Source organism: Apium graveolens, chromosome 6 (assembly GCF_009905375.1).
Source record: "Apium graveolens cultivar Ventura chromosome 6, ASM990537v1, whole genome shotgun sequence".
NCBI classification, from domain to species: Eukaryota; Viridiplantae; Streptophyta; class Magnoliopsida; order Apiales; family Apiaceae; genus Apium; species Apium graveolens.
In genome coordinates this window covers 141,289,424-141,309,568 of record NC_133652.1, presented here as the reverse complement: position 1 = coordinate 141,309,568, position 20,145 = coordinate 141,289,424, and the positions used below count along the sequence as shown (strand labels likewise).

The window sequence follows — 20,145 nt, the reverse complement described above, 5'->3', positions numbered from 1 at the left end:
CCAAATAAAATATGAATAATAATAATAATAATTAGTTGATTTAAATAGGTGTTGAGAAATTGTGAAATGTAGATTGCGTGTTTGGTATGGACTGAATTGATTGTTTGTGATTTGACGTCGAGTTGTTCATCGGGTAGGCCGATAAACAGAGGAGGTGCTCCCTGAATTTTTGAAATTAAATTCGTAAATTCGGGACATACCCTGTAATAATCGGAACGTCGAACGAGTATATATATAAACATATATATATGTTGTATACGAAATTTGATTATATGTGGTGGTGAACTATTTTGTCAAAAGTAATAACCCAAATTTTGTTAAATGACGAGTATATGTATTTTTCCGAAAACGAATACCAAACCTATTTCCGAGACTGTGAACCCTAAGTTGATGCCTGTATTGTAATAATGTATATAAATACGAGTCGGGATTTGATATCGAATGGGTAGATGTGTTATTGAGGATATGTCAAGCATGCCTAGACGTCTAACGTAGGGTATTTCGGCTCTGTAGGTTCTAGTTGAAGGACTCAGGAATTGATATCGAACTAAGATAACCTAGTAATCAATCGACAAGCGCAACGAGGTTCCAAGCGAAGGACCTGAGCGTTGAAGTTGGATCCAGGATAGTTAAATAGTAAAGCGATAAAGCCGAGTGTTCCAAATCGGTTCAAGGTCAATCAGAGATAGTTGTAGCGTTCTGCAAGGCAAGTACCCCTGACCATTCTTTTATGGTTCAGCATGTATGAATAGCTAAATGTTTTATTTTCTTAATGGAACAGAAACGTTTTAAGTTACGTATCCCCTGTAGTTATAAATTACTATTTTCAAATTATTTTGAGGAAAAGTAACTTCTGAAAACACCTATCTCTAAACATGATTTATATGAAAAGAGTTTTGAATAGTGTACTGTGATAGAATGATTTTAAAAAGAGATAGGTGATAGTGATTTTGGAAACTGGATAAAGAGACTGTTTTAATGCACCTATGTCATGGAAGGTTTTGATCCACCTATGTCGTGGAATTTTGGAAAGAGGCAAAAAGGGAATTCAGCTGATCTATTAGAGTTGCGTAAGAGGCCCATTATTCGGTAACGACCCAACATGTGGTTGCGTAAGTGGCTAATTGGATAGGGCATTTTGTTTAACCGATTAGTCCAGTGTGGGGGAAAGACCTAGCTTGTCTTTTCCCAAGTTCTGGAACATATTTTATTTTTGGATGGCCACTAGTCACTGTCCGGTGAGGGTAAACTGATCAGCTATCTTCACCCGTTAAATGTCCAATAGATTTGATTGATTCAGTTTTGAAATTGTTAATAATCCAACTTGCTGAAACAAATGATGTGGAAATGAAATAGCATGCTAAGCTTTGATTTTGGTAATTATACACAGCACACGACTGAAATTGTTGTTTCTCGGAGCATGCTAGTTTTAAATATCCAGTTTATGAATGTTTACTTGTTTTCTAACGAGTTATGAATCTGTTCCTATCACTGTTTTATCATACACTATTTTATAGTTATTCACATAGTTGTACTGCTGAGTAATTGATTGATCACCCTTGTAGAATGTTTCATATATGTGTTGCTGATGCCTAGGAGATTCTTGCATGGTAGTCAGGGCAGAGTTCCAGCTCCTTTCGTGTTAGGCTCCTCTGAGGTAGTTCTGCTCAGACCAGATGAGGTCTGTTGAGTTGCTGCATTAAATTAGTGGTCAGGATTGTGTAAGGTAATTTGGGTTGTGTTAGTTGAGTAACCTAAGTCATACTTAAACTTGGAAAAGGTCTTGGTAAAGGGGTCGTAGTTATGTATTATTAATGAGTTGGACTGAATTATGATTGTTATTATTGTTGTTGGTGACATCAACTCCTGACCCCGGGGTTGAGGCCGTCACAGTTGGTATCAGAGCCACAGATTTGAGTCCCTGATTTAGGTTAGGAGTGGAGTCAAAAGAGTGCAAGAAGGTTTATATATAGATGTGAGTCAGCAACTCAATCAGAGGAGCGAGCCTATGAGTTTAGTTAAGGGTTTCGGAGACGTAACCTTGACGTTTATTGAGGATTGATTGGAACTACCCTAACCTAGAGTGCATATCCTTCACATATGTGTATTAGTAGCGTTCGATAGAGATTTCTAGTTTTTCCTTCGAGAAAATGAGTCTGATTACGAAGATTCAGCATTGAGCGGGCCCTTGTTGTTCCAGTTGAAGAGACGCTAACATTATTCCTAAATATCACATTTCCTATTTCAAGGAATGTTAGTGGGACGATTGTGTGACCTTAGTGAGTTCGGATAGTATGATAATAGTCAGTGGCTGCTATGACGACCAAGTTTTATAGTGCATGTGGATCGGATCGGGAGGTGATATCTTTGAACCCTTATGCTTCTTCCTTGAAACGAATTTTGTTTCTAGAGTCATTGTTTCTTATCCTATACGTTGCTTACTTTTCCTGTGAGAAAGTTGGGAACTCGGAGTAAACCACTCAGGGTTCTGCTGGTTTAGTTATAAATCAGATTTTTCTCCCTCCTTATTTGTCAATCTCTATTTAAACATTATTTCTTTTCTCGGAGACTCTATCGGTTGATTGGGGCAAACAGTGTATATGAGTTGACCATTTGTCTATGTGACAAAAGGGTCTGGTGGGACGCCATTGAATTATGTGTTGTTACCATATGGTACTAAGACTGACCATCTTACGTACTTGTATGGTTGCTCCCAGTCATACCTACATCTTCCTCACTTTTTCTTCTTATTTGATTCCCTCGAGCCGGAAATTCTATTGGATTTTTCTATGGTAATGAATTTCTGCGATTAGATGGTCATCGTTATGAAAAGCAAGTAAGAGCGATTGTGGAGAAGAACGAGAGTCCTATATCAGGATATCATTTAAGAATAATGGTAACCGCGAGAGTTAGAATCTAATGATGAAGTTATAGCTTCAGGAAAAGTAAATCAATGGTTGATGGGTTACTTGCGGGTGATAAGAGATCATCCTTAAAAGAAGGGTTGATTAAAACATGAACGATGGTGCTTAGTAGAGTCAAGGTCCCTTAAGCTTGACTCGATTTATCGGCTTGTTCTACATAGTGTGTGACTAATATATTTAGCCGACTTTTGTGGTATGTTGGATAAATTTAGCTGTTGTACCTGAGTATTGATGGGAAGTTGATCAGTTGCTGTTATATTGAGGAACCGTGCTACGGTGTTTAGTTTCTTTGTACTTTAGATTTCCTGAACTGTTGTTGATTCTGTTACTGTTATTGTTGCTATGATTACTAGTGATGTTAATCTATATTTCTTTTATAAATGGACCCCGATATTAAAGACATGGGTACTGTGATTGGGCAGCATTTTCCTGATACAGGTGCATCGTTTAAACGGTGATACCTTTTGTCAAATAATTTTGTTATGTTTTGCATAAACTCATTTATATATTTCAGGAAAATGTCACCCAAGAAAGCTACCCAGTCTAAGGAAAGTAGTAGTGTTACGGAGGATCCAACTATAAATGAAATTCTAGATTTGCTGCGCCAGCAGCAACAATAACAGTTGCAGTTAATCCAACAGGTTCTGCAGTAGCAACTACTGTTGCAGCAGCAACAGCAAGAAGGGAATCAAGGTGCTAGTTTCAAATTTTTTCAGAATATTAACCCTCCTGAATTTAAGGGTGAACCTGACCCAGTAGCTGCTGGAGCATGGTTAAAAGAGATGGAGAAAGTTTTCAATCTTGTTCAAGTAAGTGAGAATCTTAAGACTGATTATGTGGGATACTTTTTAAAGAATGAAGCAAATTACTGGTGGGAGTCAACCAGAGCATTAGAAGGAGAAGGCCCTGTTCCATGGGCTAGGTTTACTGAGTTATTTTTGGAAAAGTATTTTCCTGAATGTGTGAGGAATCAAATGGAGATTGAGTTTTTAGAACTGAAGCAAGGTGACAGAAGTGTAGCTGAGTATGAGGCTAAATTCACAGAGTTGGCTAGGTTTGTACCAGATTATGTGTGCTCTGAGGCTCAGAAGGCAAGGAGGTTTCAACAAGGATTGAAGCCTGAAATTCGTAGTGGAGTGGTGGCATTGCAACTCAAGACGTATCCTTCCGTATTTCAGGCCGCCTTAGTAATTGAATTTGATCAGAAGTTAACCGCTAGAGAAAAAGAAGATAAGAAGCGAAACATTGATGATATAGAAGAAGCATCAGGTCAAGAAAGATCCAGTCAGAAGTCTCATAAAAAGGTCGGAAGGAGTAAGAATAAAGAATTTAAAGAGAAAAGTATTTCTTCAAATAGAATTAGTAACACCTCAGCCAGCTCTAATGAGGCCAATTCGGTTAAATCGCCTATATTGGAATGTAAGCAATGCGGTAAGAGACATGGTGGAAGGTGTAAAGCAAATACTGAATGTTTTAGGTGTAATCAGAAGGGACATTATGCGTCAGAATGTAAGGTGGAAAATCCAGGAGTCGTCTGTTATAACTGTGGCAAGGTAGGGCATGTTGCCAAGAATTATAGAAGTACTTCCCGGGATAGCATGGGAGGTAGTGCATCAAAAGGTTTGACGTCAAGTACAACCAAGGCTAAGACTTGTAATGTGATTAAAAGTTCAGCTGCTCAGGACCCTGATAAGGAACCAGGAAAATAATTGATTACCGGAAGAAGCAAACAATAATATCTACGGAAGCTAATATTAGAATAAGTATTCAAGGACATAAGCAAGAAGATAAGGCGTAACTAGTGCATATAAGGGATATTAAGAAGGAAGCACCTAAGTTGGAAGAAATTCAGATAATAAGTGAAGTCCCCAAAGGTGTTATCAAATGACTTGCCAGAATAATCTTGGAGTATAAGATAGTCGGATTGGTGTTAAAAGCCTGTATCGTAAGACACAGTAGGAATCGAGTAAGTTGTAAAGGAAACTTCAACATTGTGGGATGAAAGAATAATGAAACAAGGTGCATTCCGTGTTGTGTACTGATGTGATTTATAGGAAAGAAAAATGGATGTATGAAGTTACGTAATGATAATCAGAAGTTGGAAAAGTTGACGAATAGGAATAAGTAACCCTGCATAGAATTGATTATTTATATAAGGAACGTGTTAGTTCTTGGAGGAAGACCTAAGATCAGACTACTGTCAGCTAAAGGTAAGCCTGAGGACATACCAAAGATTGTGATTAGAATGAGTTGTGAGCGCTGTAAGTTTTGGTGATAATAGGTGGAGTAACGAGTGTATCTGTTGTCTATAAGGAATTAAGGAATATGGTGCATCAGAAGTACTTGCATGGTATAATCGTATTTATTGATAACATCCTCCCGTCTAAGAGCTAAGGAAGGGCAAGTTGAAAACCTAAAGAAATGCCGCGAAGGGTTGAATGGTAGAAATTGTATATTAAATCTTAAAAGTATGAAGTTCTGGTCAGGAGCCCGGTTGTTTGAGTAACTATCAATCAAGCAAAGTCTATTTAGGGACCGATGTCTTGAATACAAGAGAAGAAATGAATATGGTTAAGATTACTGAGGAATTAATAGAAGAATTAGAAAGAGTAAAAGTTGGAGTTCGAATACCTAAAGGTGAATATATGAGACTACTTTCTAACCTTGACAGATGAGAATAAGTAAAAAGTGTTCGAATGTTTGGAACTAAGTTGAAAATGAGTACTGCCTATCATCCTTAGATGAAGGGTCAAAGTGAGAAGGTGATTCAGACAATATAAGATATGTGGAGAATATATATAAGATGGGTTTAAAAAAAAAGTGAACTGCGATAATCACCTACCTTGAATTGAGTTCTCTATGATAATAGTTACCCTATTAGTAAGAGAATACTATTTTGCGAAGTGTTGTGCGGACATAAGCGTGAGTCCTCCCTCTATTGAGAGAAAGTGGGAGTAAAGATATTGTAAATTCCTGAACTAATTCAGTACGTCCAGAGTGTGGTGGTGTTGACTCAGAAAAGAGTTGTAACAACTCGAGATAGACAGAGAGAGAAAGCAGATTTGCATCGAGAGAATATGAATATATAGAATGAGGATCATGGTATAGGCAAAAGTTTTACCTTGGAAGGGATTGGTTAAGTTTGAATAGAAGAGGCAAGTGAAGTCCTAATTGTATTGAACCATTCGAGGTATAAAGAATATAGGTAAAGTTGTCTATAAGTTGGTATCACCGCTGCAGTCGCAGTATATATATATAAATAATATGTTATACGTGTCAATGATAAGGTGATATGTACCTGATTTGAACTAAGTCGTTGATTGAGAGTCAAGGGGCTCTTATCTGAATTTGTTTTGCGTGGAACGATCAATTCGAATTCTAGTTCGTTAAAAAGCGAATCCCTAGGAATGAGTTTATGTCTATACTGAGTATGGGTTGAATAGATCCTTGAATAGAAGAGCCTATTTAAAAGTTAGAGTCAGAATTGCTTGACAAAAATCCTCACTTATTTAGTTAAGTCAGATTCTGAGGACAGAATCTTTTAAAGGGGAAGGATATAACGACCCATATACTTTTATTATTATTTAAATCTATAATTATGGAATAAATAATTAAATAAAATATTTGTGTGGGTTCAGTCAGTGGGTTATTACTTTGTCACTATGTGTATGTGAATACTAGTGTATGAAATTGAATTGCGTGGTTAATTAATGAATTGTATGATTTTGTATCGTTGTTAAAAAGGGTATTAATGTAGTTTTATTTCCATAAATACTTGGATTGTCTCTAAAATTGTTTTATGACTTTATAATTTCAATAATTATTTTTAGGACTTTATAAAATTTAGAAATCAATATTTCATTAATTATTTATTTTTAAATGATTTTCTGAGTGTGTTTAATGGTAAAATCCATATTTAATTATGGAAATCTTCAAAAATTATGAAACTTATATTTTATTAAGTTCGTATTATTCTGAGAATTTTAAGATTATTTTGGGAATTTTTGGAGTTAGTTTCACCCGCGCGTCGATTCGTTTAACTGGTAAAAGCGGGTATAAATTGTGTTTTAGAAATTGTTTAAAAATTTCAAAATTTATGATTTCATAAACTTCAGGATATTTGTAATATTTTAAGACTATTCTCGTGATTTTCTGAAATTGTTTTAAATACACCTTGATTCGTTAATTGTGAATTGTGGGTACGATTTGTGTTTCAAAAATGGTTTAAAAATTAAGAAAATTATATTTTATTAATTTCGGGATATTTAAGAAATCTTAAAACTAGTTTAGTAAATTTTCGGTATATTCTCTCGCGTAGTTGATTCGTTAAATCAAGGGAAATCGAACCAGAAAAGCCCGATTAATTGGTTGTATGCGTGTTATTCCAGTTTATAAAGAATTGACACATATCTGTAATTTGAGATACGTGTCTGCAGCAGATTTTGTCTCTCTCTACTCTCATTTCTTTTGGTCCATCTTTTTCTCACTCTATCCTCACCCGCTCATCTCTCTCGTTGTTCTCTATGCCTTACTTCTTTTCCCTCTTTCGATCACTTTATCTTTCCCTACTGTGAATCCCGTGTTTCTCCCTTCTTTCCCTTGATTCTGGTCTCCTCCGTGCTCTTATTCCGGCTGTTTTCCGGTGATTACTCCGGCCTAATTCTGTTCGATTATATGTATATATTTATATATGTGCTCAGTGTGTGTGTGTGTTTGTGTGTATACCGTGTTGTGTGTGTTGAGTGTGTGCATTTCTGGTGATGCTAGTGACGCCTGTGTTTTCCTTTCCGGCTTGTCTCCGGCTGTGCTCTTTTTGTTTTCCGGTTGTACTAGCGCGTGTTGCGCGCGTGCTTTTGTGCTGAATTAAACTGTTATTAAATATATTCTGTTTTAATTTTCTGCAGAAATTATTTAATTGCAATTCGTGAAATAAATTATTCGTGCGGGAAAATGATTTTAATAATCGGCGAAATTTCGCGTTTGGGACTCGGGAATTTATTGGGTACCCGCGAAATTTTGTTGCCGTCTGCGATGAATTTCGACGAGCGGACGGTGGACCGTGATGAATTATTCTGAGTCCTAATATTTTAAAATAAATAAAAAAAATACGAATAATAATAATAATATTAATTAGTTGATTTAAATCGGTGGTTGAGAAATTGTAAAATGTAGATTGCGTGTTTGGAATGTACTGAATTGATTGGTTATGATTTGACGTCGAGTTGTTCGACGGGTAGGCCGATAAACAGAGGAGGTGCTGCCCGAATTTTTGGAAATTAAATTCGGAAATTTGGGACATACCCTGTAATAATCGGAACGTCGAACGAGTATATATATAAACATATATATATATGTTGTATACGAAATTTGATTGTATGTGGTGGTGAACTGTTTTGTCAAAAGTTATAACCAAAATTTTGTAAAATGACGAGTATATTTATTTTTCCGAAAATGAATACCGAACCTATTTCTGAGACTGTGAACCCTAAGTTGATGCGTGTATTGTAATAATGTATATAAATACGAGTCGGGATTTGATATCGAATGGGTAGATGTGTTATTGAGGATATGTCAAGCATGCCTACACGTCTAACGTAAGGTATTTCAGCTTTGTAGGTTCTAGTTGAAGGACTCAAGAATTGATATCGAACTAAGATAACCTAGTGATAAGTCGACAAGCGCAGCGAGGTTCCAAGCGAAGGACCTGAGCGTTGAAGTCGGATCCAGGATAGTTAAATAGTAAAGCGATAAAGCCGAGTGTTCCAAATCGGTTTAAGGTCAATCAGAGATAGTTGTAGCGCTCTGTAAGGCAAGTACCCCTGACCATTCTTTTATGGTTCAGCATGTATGAATAGCTAAATGTTTTATTTTCTTAATGGAACATAAACGTTTTAAGTTACGTATCCCCTGTAGTTATAAATCACTATTTTCAAATTGCTTTGAGGAAAAGTAACTTCTGAAAACACCTATCTCTAAACATGATTTAAATGAAAAGGGTTTTGAATAGTGTGCTGTGATAGAGTGATTTTAAAAAGAGATAGGTGATAGTGATTTTGGAAACTGGATAAAGAGACTGTTTTAATCCACCTATGTCATGGAAGGTTTTGATCCACCTATGTCGTGGAATTTTGGAAAGTGGCAAAAAGGGAATTCAGTTGATCTATTGGAGTTGCGTAAGAGGCCCGTTATTCGGTAACGGCCCAGCATGTGGTTGCGTAAGTGGCTAATTGGATTGGGCATTATGTTTAATCGATTAGTCCAGCGTGGAGGAAAGACCTAGCTAGTCTTTTCCCAAGTTCCGGAACACATTCTATTTCTGGATGGCCGCTAGTCGCTGTCCGGTGAGGGTAGACTGATCAGCTATCTTCACCCGTTAAACGTCCAATAGATTTGAGTGATTCAGTTTTGAAATTGTTAATAATCCAACTTGCTGAAACAGATGATGTGGAAATGAAATAGCATGCTAAGCTTTGATTTTGGTAATTATACACAGTACACGACTGAAATTGTTTTTTCTCGGAGGATGCTAGTTTTAAATATCCAGTTTATGAATGTTTACTTGTTTTCTAACGTGTTATGAATCTGTTCCTATCACTGTTTTATCATACATTGTTTTATAGTTATTCACATAGTGGTACTGCTGAGCAATTGATTGCTCACCCTTGCAGAATATTTCATATATGTGTTGCAGATGCCTAGGAAATTCTTGCGCGGTAGTCAAGGCAGAGTTCCAACTTCTTTCGTGTCAGGCTCCTCTGAGGTAGTTGTGCTCAGACCAGATGAGGTCTGTTGAGTTGCTGCATTAAATTAGTGGTCAGGATTATGTAAGGTAATTTGGGTTGTGTTAGTTGAGTAACCTAGGTCATACTTAAACCTGGAAAAGGTCTTGGTAAAGGGGTCGTAGTTATGTATTATTAATGAGTTCGACTGAATTATGATTGTTATTATTGTTGTTGGTGACGTCAACTCCTGACCCCGGGGTTGAGGCCGTCACATGTTTATCAAGATCTGAAAACTAAACACAAATCATTATTAGACATGGCATCACAAATATATCTATCAATCTCTCCCAACTTGTAAATTAGCATAATATACAAGTTCAATAGATATTTGATGATGTCAAAAACATTAAGTAAAAATGCATATAAGAATTTGACTAGATAACTTCAACTCACAGTCCTTGTAACTTTTACCATCCTTAAAGTCTGATATCAGCTTTAGCCGGTATATCCTTCGGAATTTAACAGTTGTAGTTCTTGACTTGGCTTCAGTTTGTGATCTCTTGAATGTTAGGAATTATTCTGAGATAGTTCTTTAAAAGAGTTCTCTCAGCATATTCAAGTTCATTTATCATCCTCCTTTTAGCATCTTTAAGTTCAACTGTATCTTCCCCTGTCTGAAAGATAGCAGCCCTAAGATCATTAATCTTTACTTTCCTTATTTCCTGATCCAATCTGATCAGATAAGCTTTGTCAGACTCCAGATTAAATTCAACACCCTTAATACCCAAAAATGTAGTGATTTTAGCAGTATTAGGCTTCATCTCAACTAGTTCTCCATTGTGAGCTCTGTACTTAGGATAGTATGGTCTGTCAGACTTTACAGAGTAAAGTTTCTTCTGTCTTTCAATATCAGACCTTATGTATCTGGCAGCACCATCTGTTGATCTGTTTTTCACTTGAAGTAGAAATAGCACATGTTATAATTCTTCAAAGTACTTCAAACGAATAGCATCCTTTCTTATCTAGAATACCCTCCCATATGTCATGAAGTATAGCATGATAATTTTTATAGCATTCCTAAGAAAAAAACTGGATTGATCTCCATTGACAGGCGTTCTATGGGCACTTCTTCGGATTTTAAAAGGAAATAAGTATAATAACCTCACAAATTTTTAATGCTTGAAACCCTTATAAAGTCAAAATGTAATTTCGAAAAAATAAAAGAATCGGTAAGTGCGCAATATGTGACTCCCAAGTCAAGATCTTATTATGTATACTCTCTCGTTATACAACTACTATGCCTAATTTTTTCTCATAGAAATTGTGTATACACTTAAAAATTTTCTTTTTGAGGGGGTCGGGCCTTCTTTAGTATCCATCTAAAACTAAAATTATGGGAAGAGCCCGTTCATTGAAATAGAAAATTTAGGACGAATTTGGTTGGAATTGGTTGGAATAAAATTCCAATACTCTGTATCCCTTTGCTTTCGAGATACAAATATGGGAATCCTGGAAATATCTCTTTGATTGAAAGAATTTTATTCATAAAATGTAAGGTAAGTCCTAAATGAAGATCTTTTTTAAATAATTCAAAACATGTTGCAGAACGATCTATAAAACAATTGATATGGTTTGATGTGATTCCTCAATCAATTCAATTCGTAGTACCTCTAGAGTCCACTTCTTCCCCATACTACGAGTGAAAGGGAAAAAGTAAAGACTACCATTAAAGCAGCCCAAGCGAGACTTACTATATCCATGTGAATTATGTCCCCTATCTCTATGAAGGAATTATTCCATTATTGCTCATTAATAATAGTCGAATCAACGGCGCAGAGTCAAAAAGGGACTCTGACCGAACACTGTTGATGAACTAATCCCAATAACTTCTACTAAATTCCTATACGACTTCTAATTGGGAAAGACTAAACACAAGTAAAATAGTCAATGACACCTTAAGGGAATGTTACGAATGGAACATATAGGAATAATAAGGCCTGTTCTTTTTGCCCGTTTTTATCTCTATAGAAGTTAATTCTATTCTCCATTCAGTCTAATATTGAATGTGAACGCTCATAAATTCTTGTGAGTCTGTATAGATATATAGTAAGTACTCTTATTCTTAAGTATATTATATGTATATTATATTATATGTATATAAAGGCTCTTACGGTCTTTACACAACTAAACTGCTAATTTAATTAGATTTCGTATCTGGTCCAACGGAATTCAAGACTCAGCCAGTATACACTACATTAGTAGTAGAATAGAGGGGGATCTGGAAGTCGTGATAGCCCTTCCACCATTAGAATCTTTTTAATCCTAGATGCAAAGATTTACTAAATCTTTTAGAAAAACCCCCAGGCCGAATGCCCAATCCGTTTCGGCTGCCGGGGAAAAAAGGGTGAGTTATATATCAACAGAACAGAATAAGAGATTTCGAGTCTTTTATTGATCAGGCGACACCCGGATTTGAACTGGGGAAAAAGGATTTGCAGTCCCCCGCCTTACCACTCGGCCATATCGCCAAAATAATACAAAAAAAAATACATGAATGAGTCTTGTATTTGAATATCAAATTTTGTTTTCCTAATGACACAAGAAACTAAAAAATGATACATAACTAATCAGTGTTTATTCAGTATTTTTTAGTTTCAATTTCTCCATTTCAATTCTAACAATATAATTATAACAATATATGGGTAGATGTAAACCCCAGAACATAAATTGTTATACAGATATCTAATTTGTGTTTCAAATTTTAATTTTCATGGAATAAAAATAGAAGGGCAATGTAAGGGGAAGACTTATATATAGTATATAGATAGATATATCGATGCCTATATCTGTTTAATAAATAGAAATATGTTTAATAAACATAACCCCTCTTGTATACTTCACAATCCTTAGCATATGCTCAAATAACACAGAGTGGTAGACCATTTGTATAGACTCCAATTGATTTAGTCTTTCTGGAGTTGTCCCTACTCCTGGTTCAGAAAGAGATGTAGGATCTAAGGTAGAATTGTTTACTCTTCTCTCATCAGCATTACCCAGTCCTATTTTATCTCTAGCTTCCTTCCCTCGAATAACTCTTGCTTCAAAACCACTTGATGTAGTCTTCAAAGGTTGAGTAGATTGTTGAGCTTTAGTAAACCCAGGTAGTAGAATTTTCGAAGGTTTAACATGAGCAATGTCAGAGGTTTCCTTTCCTTTATCTTCTGATATCAAGATAACTTGAGCTCTGTTAGAGGTTGCTTGCTTTATTATAATATCAGAATTAATAAAGTCCTTATCTTGAACAACATGAGCTCTGTCAGAGGTTGTTTGAATATTCTTCTTCTTCAAAATCAGACTAGTATCTTCATCAGATTTTGCTTCCAGATCCATAGTTGGCATATATATCTTTACAGGTTCATTAACTTTTGCCTTACCCTTGAATCTAGGATCAACTTCCACCTATGATTTGGACCTGGCCTTAGATGCCTCGGTATTTTTCCTTTCTTTGATCACAATGCCCTTAGGCTTAGGTGGTTTCTTTGCAGTAATAGAAGCTTTAGACTTGGATTTGACATTTTCTACTTTAAGTTTGGCTTCTTCTTCCTTCAGACTTTCAAAGTCCATTCCTGGACTGTCTTTGAGAAATAGTCATTTTGAAAATTCTTCATCCAGCTTCTGTATCTTGGGGTCTTGATAATAGACTGTTGTTTCCTTCCCCTTGAACTTCAGTGTCTACATAAACTTCTGTGATTCTTTACTTTCACCCTGTATCAGAACATCAGGCTTAATCAGAACTTGCTTATCAGAACTTATTCTTCTATCAGCATCAGATCTTGATCTCTGTGTAGAAGTTCTCGCTTTCCTAGATGAAGAGCCTTTGCCTTGACCATGACCTCTACCCTTTTCAGAGTTTCCCTGGTCATCATTTCCATCATCCTTTTTCTTCAGTGCTAAATCAGTAGAGCATTTGGACTTAATTACTTTCTCCCCCTTTTTGGTATCATCAGGTAGTAGGAGAGAGAGAAGTAGTTCCACTGAAGATTGGATTTCATTTAGTTTAACTTGTTGAGAAGCTTGATTCTTTAGTACTTCAATAATCTGAGTTTTCTGTTTCTCCTGAGCTTTCTCAATAGCCTCAAATCTGTTAAAGGTAGGCTTGAAAAATCTGTTTTTATCCAGTTTAAAGTTCATGTCTTGCTGAATCAGTGTTCTTGAATTTTGTTCACCTTGGCTTGAGTGTTGACCTTGAAGATTTCTGGTACTCAATGCAGTAACTCTGAGCTGTGCTTTGAAGTCATCATTCATTAGCATCTCATCCGCTTTAACCAGGTGCTCAGCAATAATATTTGCAGTATGAACAAAATCAACTTTGTTCCACTCCTTGATCCATTCCCTTCCTCTATTAGTTTCACTCCAAGGTACTGGTGCATCCTCTCTCACCAACTTTTTTAATTAAATCAGCTTTATTAACTGTTTGTAGAGGTGCATGTCCTGAAGGACCAACTGCATCAGCATTTTCATTATAGCAGCTTCACCAGTATTTTCTGCATTTATTTCAACAGAACTTGCAGAATCTTCAATATCAGCATCTTGTGATAGAATTACTGTATGTGAAGCAATAGAAGATTCATCTGCATTGACATCAGCATCTAGCAGTGGAGTTGCTGGTGGAGTGTGTTGAGAAATGGTTGGAGCTTCCAAGTACAGAACCTCAGGCACATTCAAGTTATGAATATCTATTTCAACACTTGTACCTGGATTATCAGCATGTACTGGAGAGTGAATATGAGACATAGAAGGTGTAGGCACTCTGTCTTGAGCAGTTTCTTCAGCTTGAATTGGCGACAGTGGAGGTGTAGATTCAGTGGCTTCAGCAAATTCTGGTTGTGTAGATGGAAGGGATTCAATCACAATTGGCTCCTTTGGGATCAGAGATTCCTGATCCTCTTCCTTAGCTGCTGCTTCCACATCCTCTGAATCTGACTCAGCTATGTCCTTGTTAGCTCTTTGTTTCCTCAATCTCTTCAAGGGTGGAGAGACTTTGGGAGCTTTGTCATCAGAATTTATCTTTCTAAGCCTTTTGAGGGGCCTAGAACTCCCAGTTTCCTTTGTTGTCTGAGGAGACACTTCCTCAGCTGCTTCACCAACAGGTTCCGATGGTTGAACCTGTGCCTCATCATCAGATTCATCTCTCAGAATCATCTTCCTTCTCTTTTGTTTTGTCTGAGGTACAGTCTTTGTCCTCTTTGCTCTAGAAGAAGAAGGCTTCACTGTAGGTGCTGATGGTTGATTGGTATGTTCTGATGACTGTGGTTGCTGTGTTTGGGTGGTGGTTGGTTTTGATGGCTGTTGTGTATTGGTGGGTTGGATATCAGGATATAGCAATGAATAGGTTTCATAATTAGCATTTACCAGAGCTTGCTTTACTGATAAAGGAATCCTAAGGGGTCTCAAAACTCCCTTCTTGTTGTCAGCAGTTAAAAGATCAGTAAAAGCCCTCTTAGCCAATCTAAATGGTTCTATCTGTTCACTTGCTAATTGTGGTTCTTTTGAAGTACAATGACTGTAGATTAAATGACAGAACCTAGCAAAGTAAACTACATTCCTGTCCTCTTTCATTCTATCACCTATAAAACATACACATTCTTTGCATAATCAAAATGATACTGGTTTAAGAGTGCATACCCAATTTGTTGTGTCAGAATAGGAATGGCATCAAAATTTGAGCACTTGTTGGCAAACGTCTTCGTGATGCAATCGAAGAAGAAGCTCCATTCCTTTCGAATATATGGGCGTTTGAGTTGACCCAACTTAGCCAAACTCTGTTCATACCCAAGATTAGCCATCATTTGCTGTAGCAATGGCTCCTCAACAGCAGAACTGTATTGACAGTTTCAGGTAGGTGTAAAGCTTTTCGAACTGTTGCCGGAGTAACAACATACTCAACCTCCTATGCTATAAACACGATACTTGGAGTCCCATTCTTACCACCATCATCATAAAGTCCCATTCGCCAAAACGTCAGAACTTGAGTTCCAGATAAATAGGATAGCTGCGTCAAAGTGAACCCAATTTCACTATGAGATAAGAAATCTTGTATAAAGTGAAGTTCCGAATGAGCTTCTCTCTTAGTGAGAATGGCAGCATAGTTTTCGGGGACGAACTTTGCTCCATTAAAGATTATGTCCTTGGGTGCCATTGAAAATGAGTGAGAATTTAGATTGCCTAAAAGGTGTTTGATAAAATGTCTGGATAGAAAACCGTTAGAGAATATGAGAGAATAAGAAAAAGAGAGAGAGTATAGAAAGAAATGTATATAAAAGATTTAAAATCTTTTCTCTCTTTTACTTATACACGCCACTTGACAGCAGTTATTGAGAAGTGGAGCAGACGTTACACCTGTCAGCCATGCAGTAGTTAAGACAAAAGTTAATGGGCACGGGAAATAAGTAATGATTACTATGCATATGCAGTTTTTCAAAAAAAACTGTTCCCACTACACAAATGATTATTACTGTCTTTATCTCACTTAAACCAATATTCTGATAAAATATAACCGTTCAAGTATTGACCAAAAATAAATCAAGTAAATATATACTGCCACATAAGCATCAGAACTTGATTATTATCAGAATTTAAAAGTCATCAGAATATGGCTCTGGTACTCAAAAAGTGAATGTTTATTTACAAATACTGATATAGTTTCAACAGAACTTAATCATCAGAACTTCCATCAGAACTTGTCCTCAGAATTTATGCAACTGACACTTAAACTGTTCATCTAAAACAACATTGATCACCACAGTAATTTTCATCATTCATATGGAGTGTAAGTATGTGCTTTAAGCTAAATATGAGACAAAGAGTAAAGTCTGATTCACTTCAGTACATCTTAGAAATAAGGCATAACTAAGAACTTTGCTCAAAATCTGTCATTAGTCTGAAGTCTACTACAGAATGAGTTCATGCATGAGTCCACCTCAACTGTTTTGTGCTCATTTTATGCATCTTTTGAAATTCCCTTTTTTTACAGTGGCTTCTCAGTGTAAGTGAGTTGTCACACCCCAACTTTACCAATAATTTAAATATAACTATTACAACATTTTAAAAGAAGTAAACATAACCAAATCCAAGATCTTACAGTTTAGGGTTTGGAACAGCCCAACACTACCATCTATTATAAATGATTTTAATATCGAGTCCTCACACAAACTACTATCTCTTATTCTACCTGAGCTCGAACATAAGCATCAACATCACATGTCTTACGGGCGGTCTGCTTGAATCTAACCATAGCTGCTAGCTGTAATATCAGGGTAAAGCAAGGAGTGAGCCAAATGCTCAACAAGTGCTAAACAGTACGATACAAAACATAAATCGAGATATACATTAAAGAATGATAATGGGAAGACATAACCAATGATAACGAGAGATAAAACTTTGGATGATGGCATCATTTTGCTTGTATTAAAACAATTTCAAAATCATATCTTAATCAAAATCATTTTATGACGCTACGGATTACAGCCGGTGATCAGCCGCGAAGTAATCCCGAACCTCGCTGGGTTCTAAAACATTAATGGGATCCGTAGGCAACTTTTAAGCCTAATATAAGTCTGGAAAGGACTCCCGTCTCAGTCCAGATCCACTATTCAGAGAAAATATTTATCCCCCTTTGGGACTGAAAATCCACATTTTAATCATTTTAAAAATCGATGCCGATTTATGACAAAATCTCTTTTAACCGTAAACATATTTATCAAGGGATTATAGATCAACTCGAAACACAGGAAATATGGTACTAAATCTCAGGGCCATGATCCACTAAACTTTACTCTATTATGGTAACTGAAAGGTTTTCATATATCAAAACTCGGACAAGGAAATTTAGTGAGGCTATTGGATATTATGAAGGGGTAATGCCAAACTGGGCTTAAAGCAATGGTTTCTCGTCAAGGTGCAAGTGCTAGATCATCAAGAAGATAAGCATCATGAATACTAAGGGTGTTAAGGTATGAAGAAATGATCTTTAACTCAGGATATATCAGAATTGTCAAGCTTTAGGATAAGAAAGAGGGGTATTAATCAATGAGGAACAACTTTGATAAATATCTGGCTTTCAGGTATCAAGGTAAGGTTCTATAGGGGTTCAAGTATCAGGATGAGATATCAATACTTAGGAATCATTAGCATGGTAATCAAGAGGATCAACCAAGTGCTATAACAACTCTTTATTTTATCATGGCATTCAAAATTACTTTAATATACTATCATGATAAGACTTTTGAACTACTTACAATACGTACTCGAGGGTTCATGGCATTTCTATATGATTCAAGTTAAACATAAGATACGCTTGATTTAAATATATCAAAATGACTCAGGATAGTTGCATCAATATATATGAGCAATTTGCAGTGAATACGAAAGACAAGTTGAATCACTTGCCTTGAGGAAGGCTGGTCTAGTCTGACTGGTAGGAGCAACGGGATGCTTCACTCGACATTTATGGCAAGTTTACCCTCGTCTCGAGATCCTACATAAATAATAATCCCCATTATAATATATTCTCACCAACTTAACCTATTTACAACCCGAATTTAAACACGGATGGCACTTAGGCCTATATGCACTTAATTTATATTCACCTTAAAAATATAATTGCACACATAGCCACATATACTCACATATCATATTTTAATACCAAATAATACCACATACACCATAATGCAACACTAGTCTTGGATGATCTCGACTCACAACTTAAGTCACTTGGTCGCTAAACTAGACAAAGTCTTCAAATTTTGGCTTCCTAACTCGATGTGCCTTTACTAAACTATCCAAGACCTATTGACCCTCACTTGGGCCTTTTGCTCTACTGACCTTACACTATCTTACAACTATGGTGGTCAACCTAGATCTCACTCCTAAGTGTTCTAAAACTAGGCGATAAGTGAAAGTGCTCACTGGTGTAAATTTCAGAATGACATCTATGGTTTCTTGAGTGCATTAGACACCCTAAAACTACAATTTTTCCTTCCAAACTTTCACACAAGACTCTCCTGACCTTAGGGCATCTCCCAAACTTGATGTAGCTCAAGGGCCTGGCTTGGGCCTTCTTGGGCCTAAGCTTAAAGTCCAAGGTTCCCCTGTTTTTCTGGGGAGACAATGCCCTGACTTGAATTAACTTGTGACATATGGTTCTAACTCATATCCTATGAACTATGGTTGAAAAAACTTCTATGACACTCCCTCTAACTAAGGCCCAACAGGGCCTAATGAGGGCCTACCCATGACATGGTCAAATCTCCCTATTTCTAAGTTGCAAGAAAACTGTCCCCTGCTGGACATATTTTGTTATTCTACTTGTGCACCTAACCAAAAGACATGCAAACCTACAACCAACTCCTAAAACCTTTTATATAATCCTAATACTAACTTCTGGTGGCTTGGGCCTCAAAGTGCACATCAATGACATGGTCAAAACTCACTCTAAACCTCAGGGTACTAAACTGATTTTCTGCAGAAACTAAGACTCTTCTTTCTCCAAGGTTTTTACTAGACAAACTCAACCACCAGCAACCCAATACCCAAACCAAGACTTAAACATGGTGATCTACTGAATTAACTCCCTTACACTCAAAATAATCTTGGTGGAGATCATTCCTTACCTAAGGTGCAATCATGGCAAAACAAAGGAAATCACATTGCACAATTTACAAGTCATCAAGTTTTTGAAACAACAAGTTAATGTATTTTTATAATATATACACTGAATTATTACCATACATCAAGGAAGAACTAATTCAATATTAACACCTTATTCCTACTGAAATTAAAGCTTACTAACAAAATCTTTCCAAATGATCAAAATCTTCCAACATTCCAAGAGAAATTTACATGCATGCATGTCTTCGAGTTTTACCAATCAAAGCAACATGTTTTCTAAATATATTTTACCATGAAATTGACATGCAAGCCTAGCATAAGCTATATCTAGATGATCACTTAGCATTCAAAGGGTTTTATCAAGACTTCACTAAGATTTTCATGTTATCATCACAAAAACACCCAAAGTGGAACATGACAACCAAAACACCATCCATTCGGCTCCTATCAAGTCATGGTCCGAATGGATTAGGGTGAAAACAACAATTGCATGAGTGTAGCATACTCATGTCTAGCCATTCTCAACCCTTTTGCTACTATAACTCATGGTGAAAGCCTTGAATTCACAAGAATCAAGGATATTCACTTGGAGTTTTAACAAAACACCACCATGCAAGGTCAACACATAAGTTTTTCTACTCTAAACTCTTAAGATATACAATGAACAACATGTAGGGAGTAGGATTACTTGATAATAGGATGATTTTTTGAGTGAGAAATGAAGAAATAAGGGGATGGGGGCTCGGTTTTTGGGAATTGCCGAGAGGGGAGGGGGAAAAGCCGAGAGGGAGAGGGAGGAAGGAGATGAGAGTGAAGTGGTGGGGTGAAGT

At 36.5% G+C, this 20,145-nt stretch overlaps 1 non-coding gene across 1 annotated transcript; it reads right to left on the bottom strand.

Moving 5' to 3' along the window:
• Positions 1-12,103: 12,103 nt before the first annotated feature.
• TRNAC-GCA (transfer RNA cysteine (anticodon GCA)) lies at positions 12,104-12,174 on the bottom strand. Its single transcript has one exon. It is a non-coding gene; the product is annotated as a tRNA-Cys (tRNA).
• Between the last annotated feature and the right edge of the window lie 7,971 nt (positions 12,175-20,145).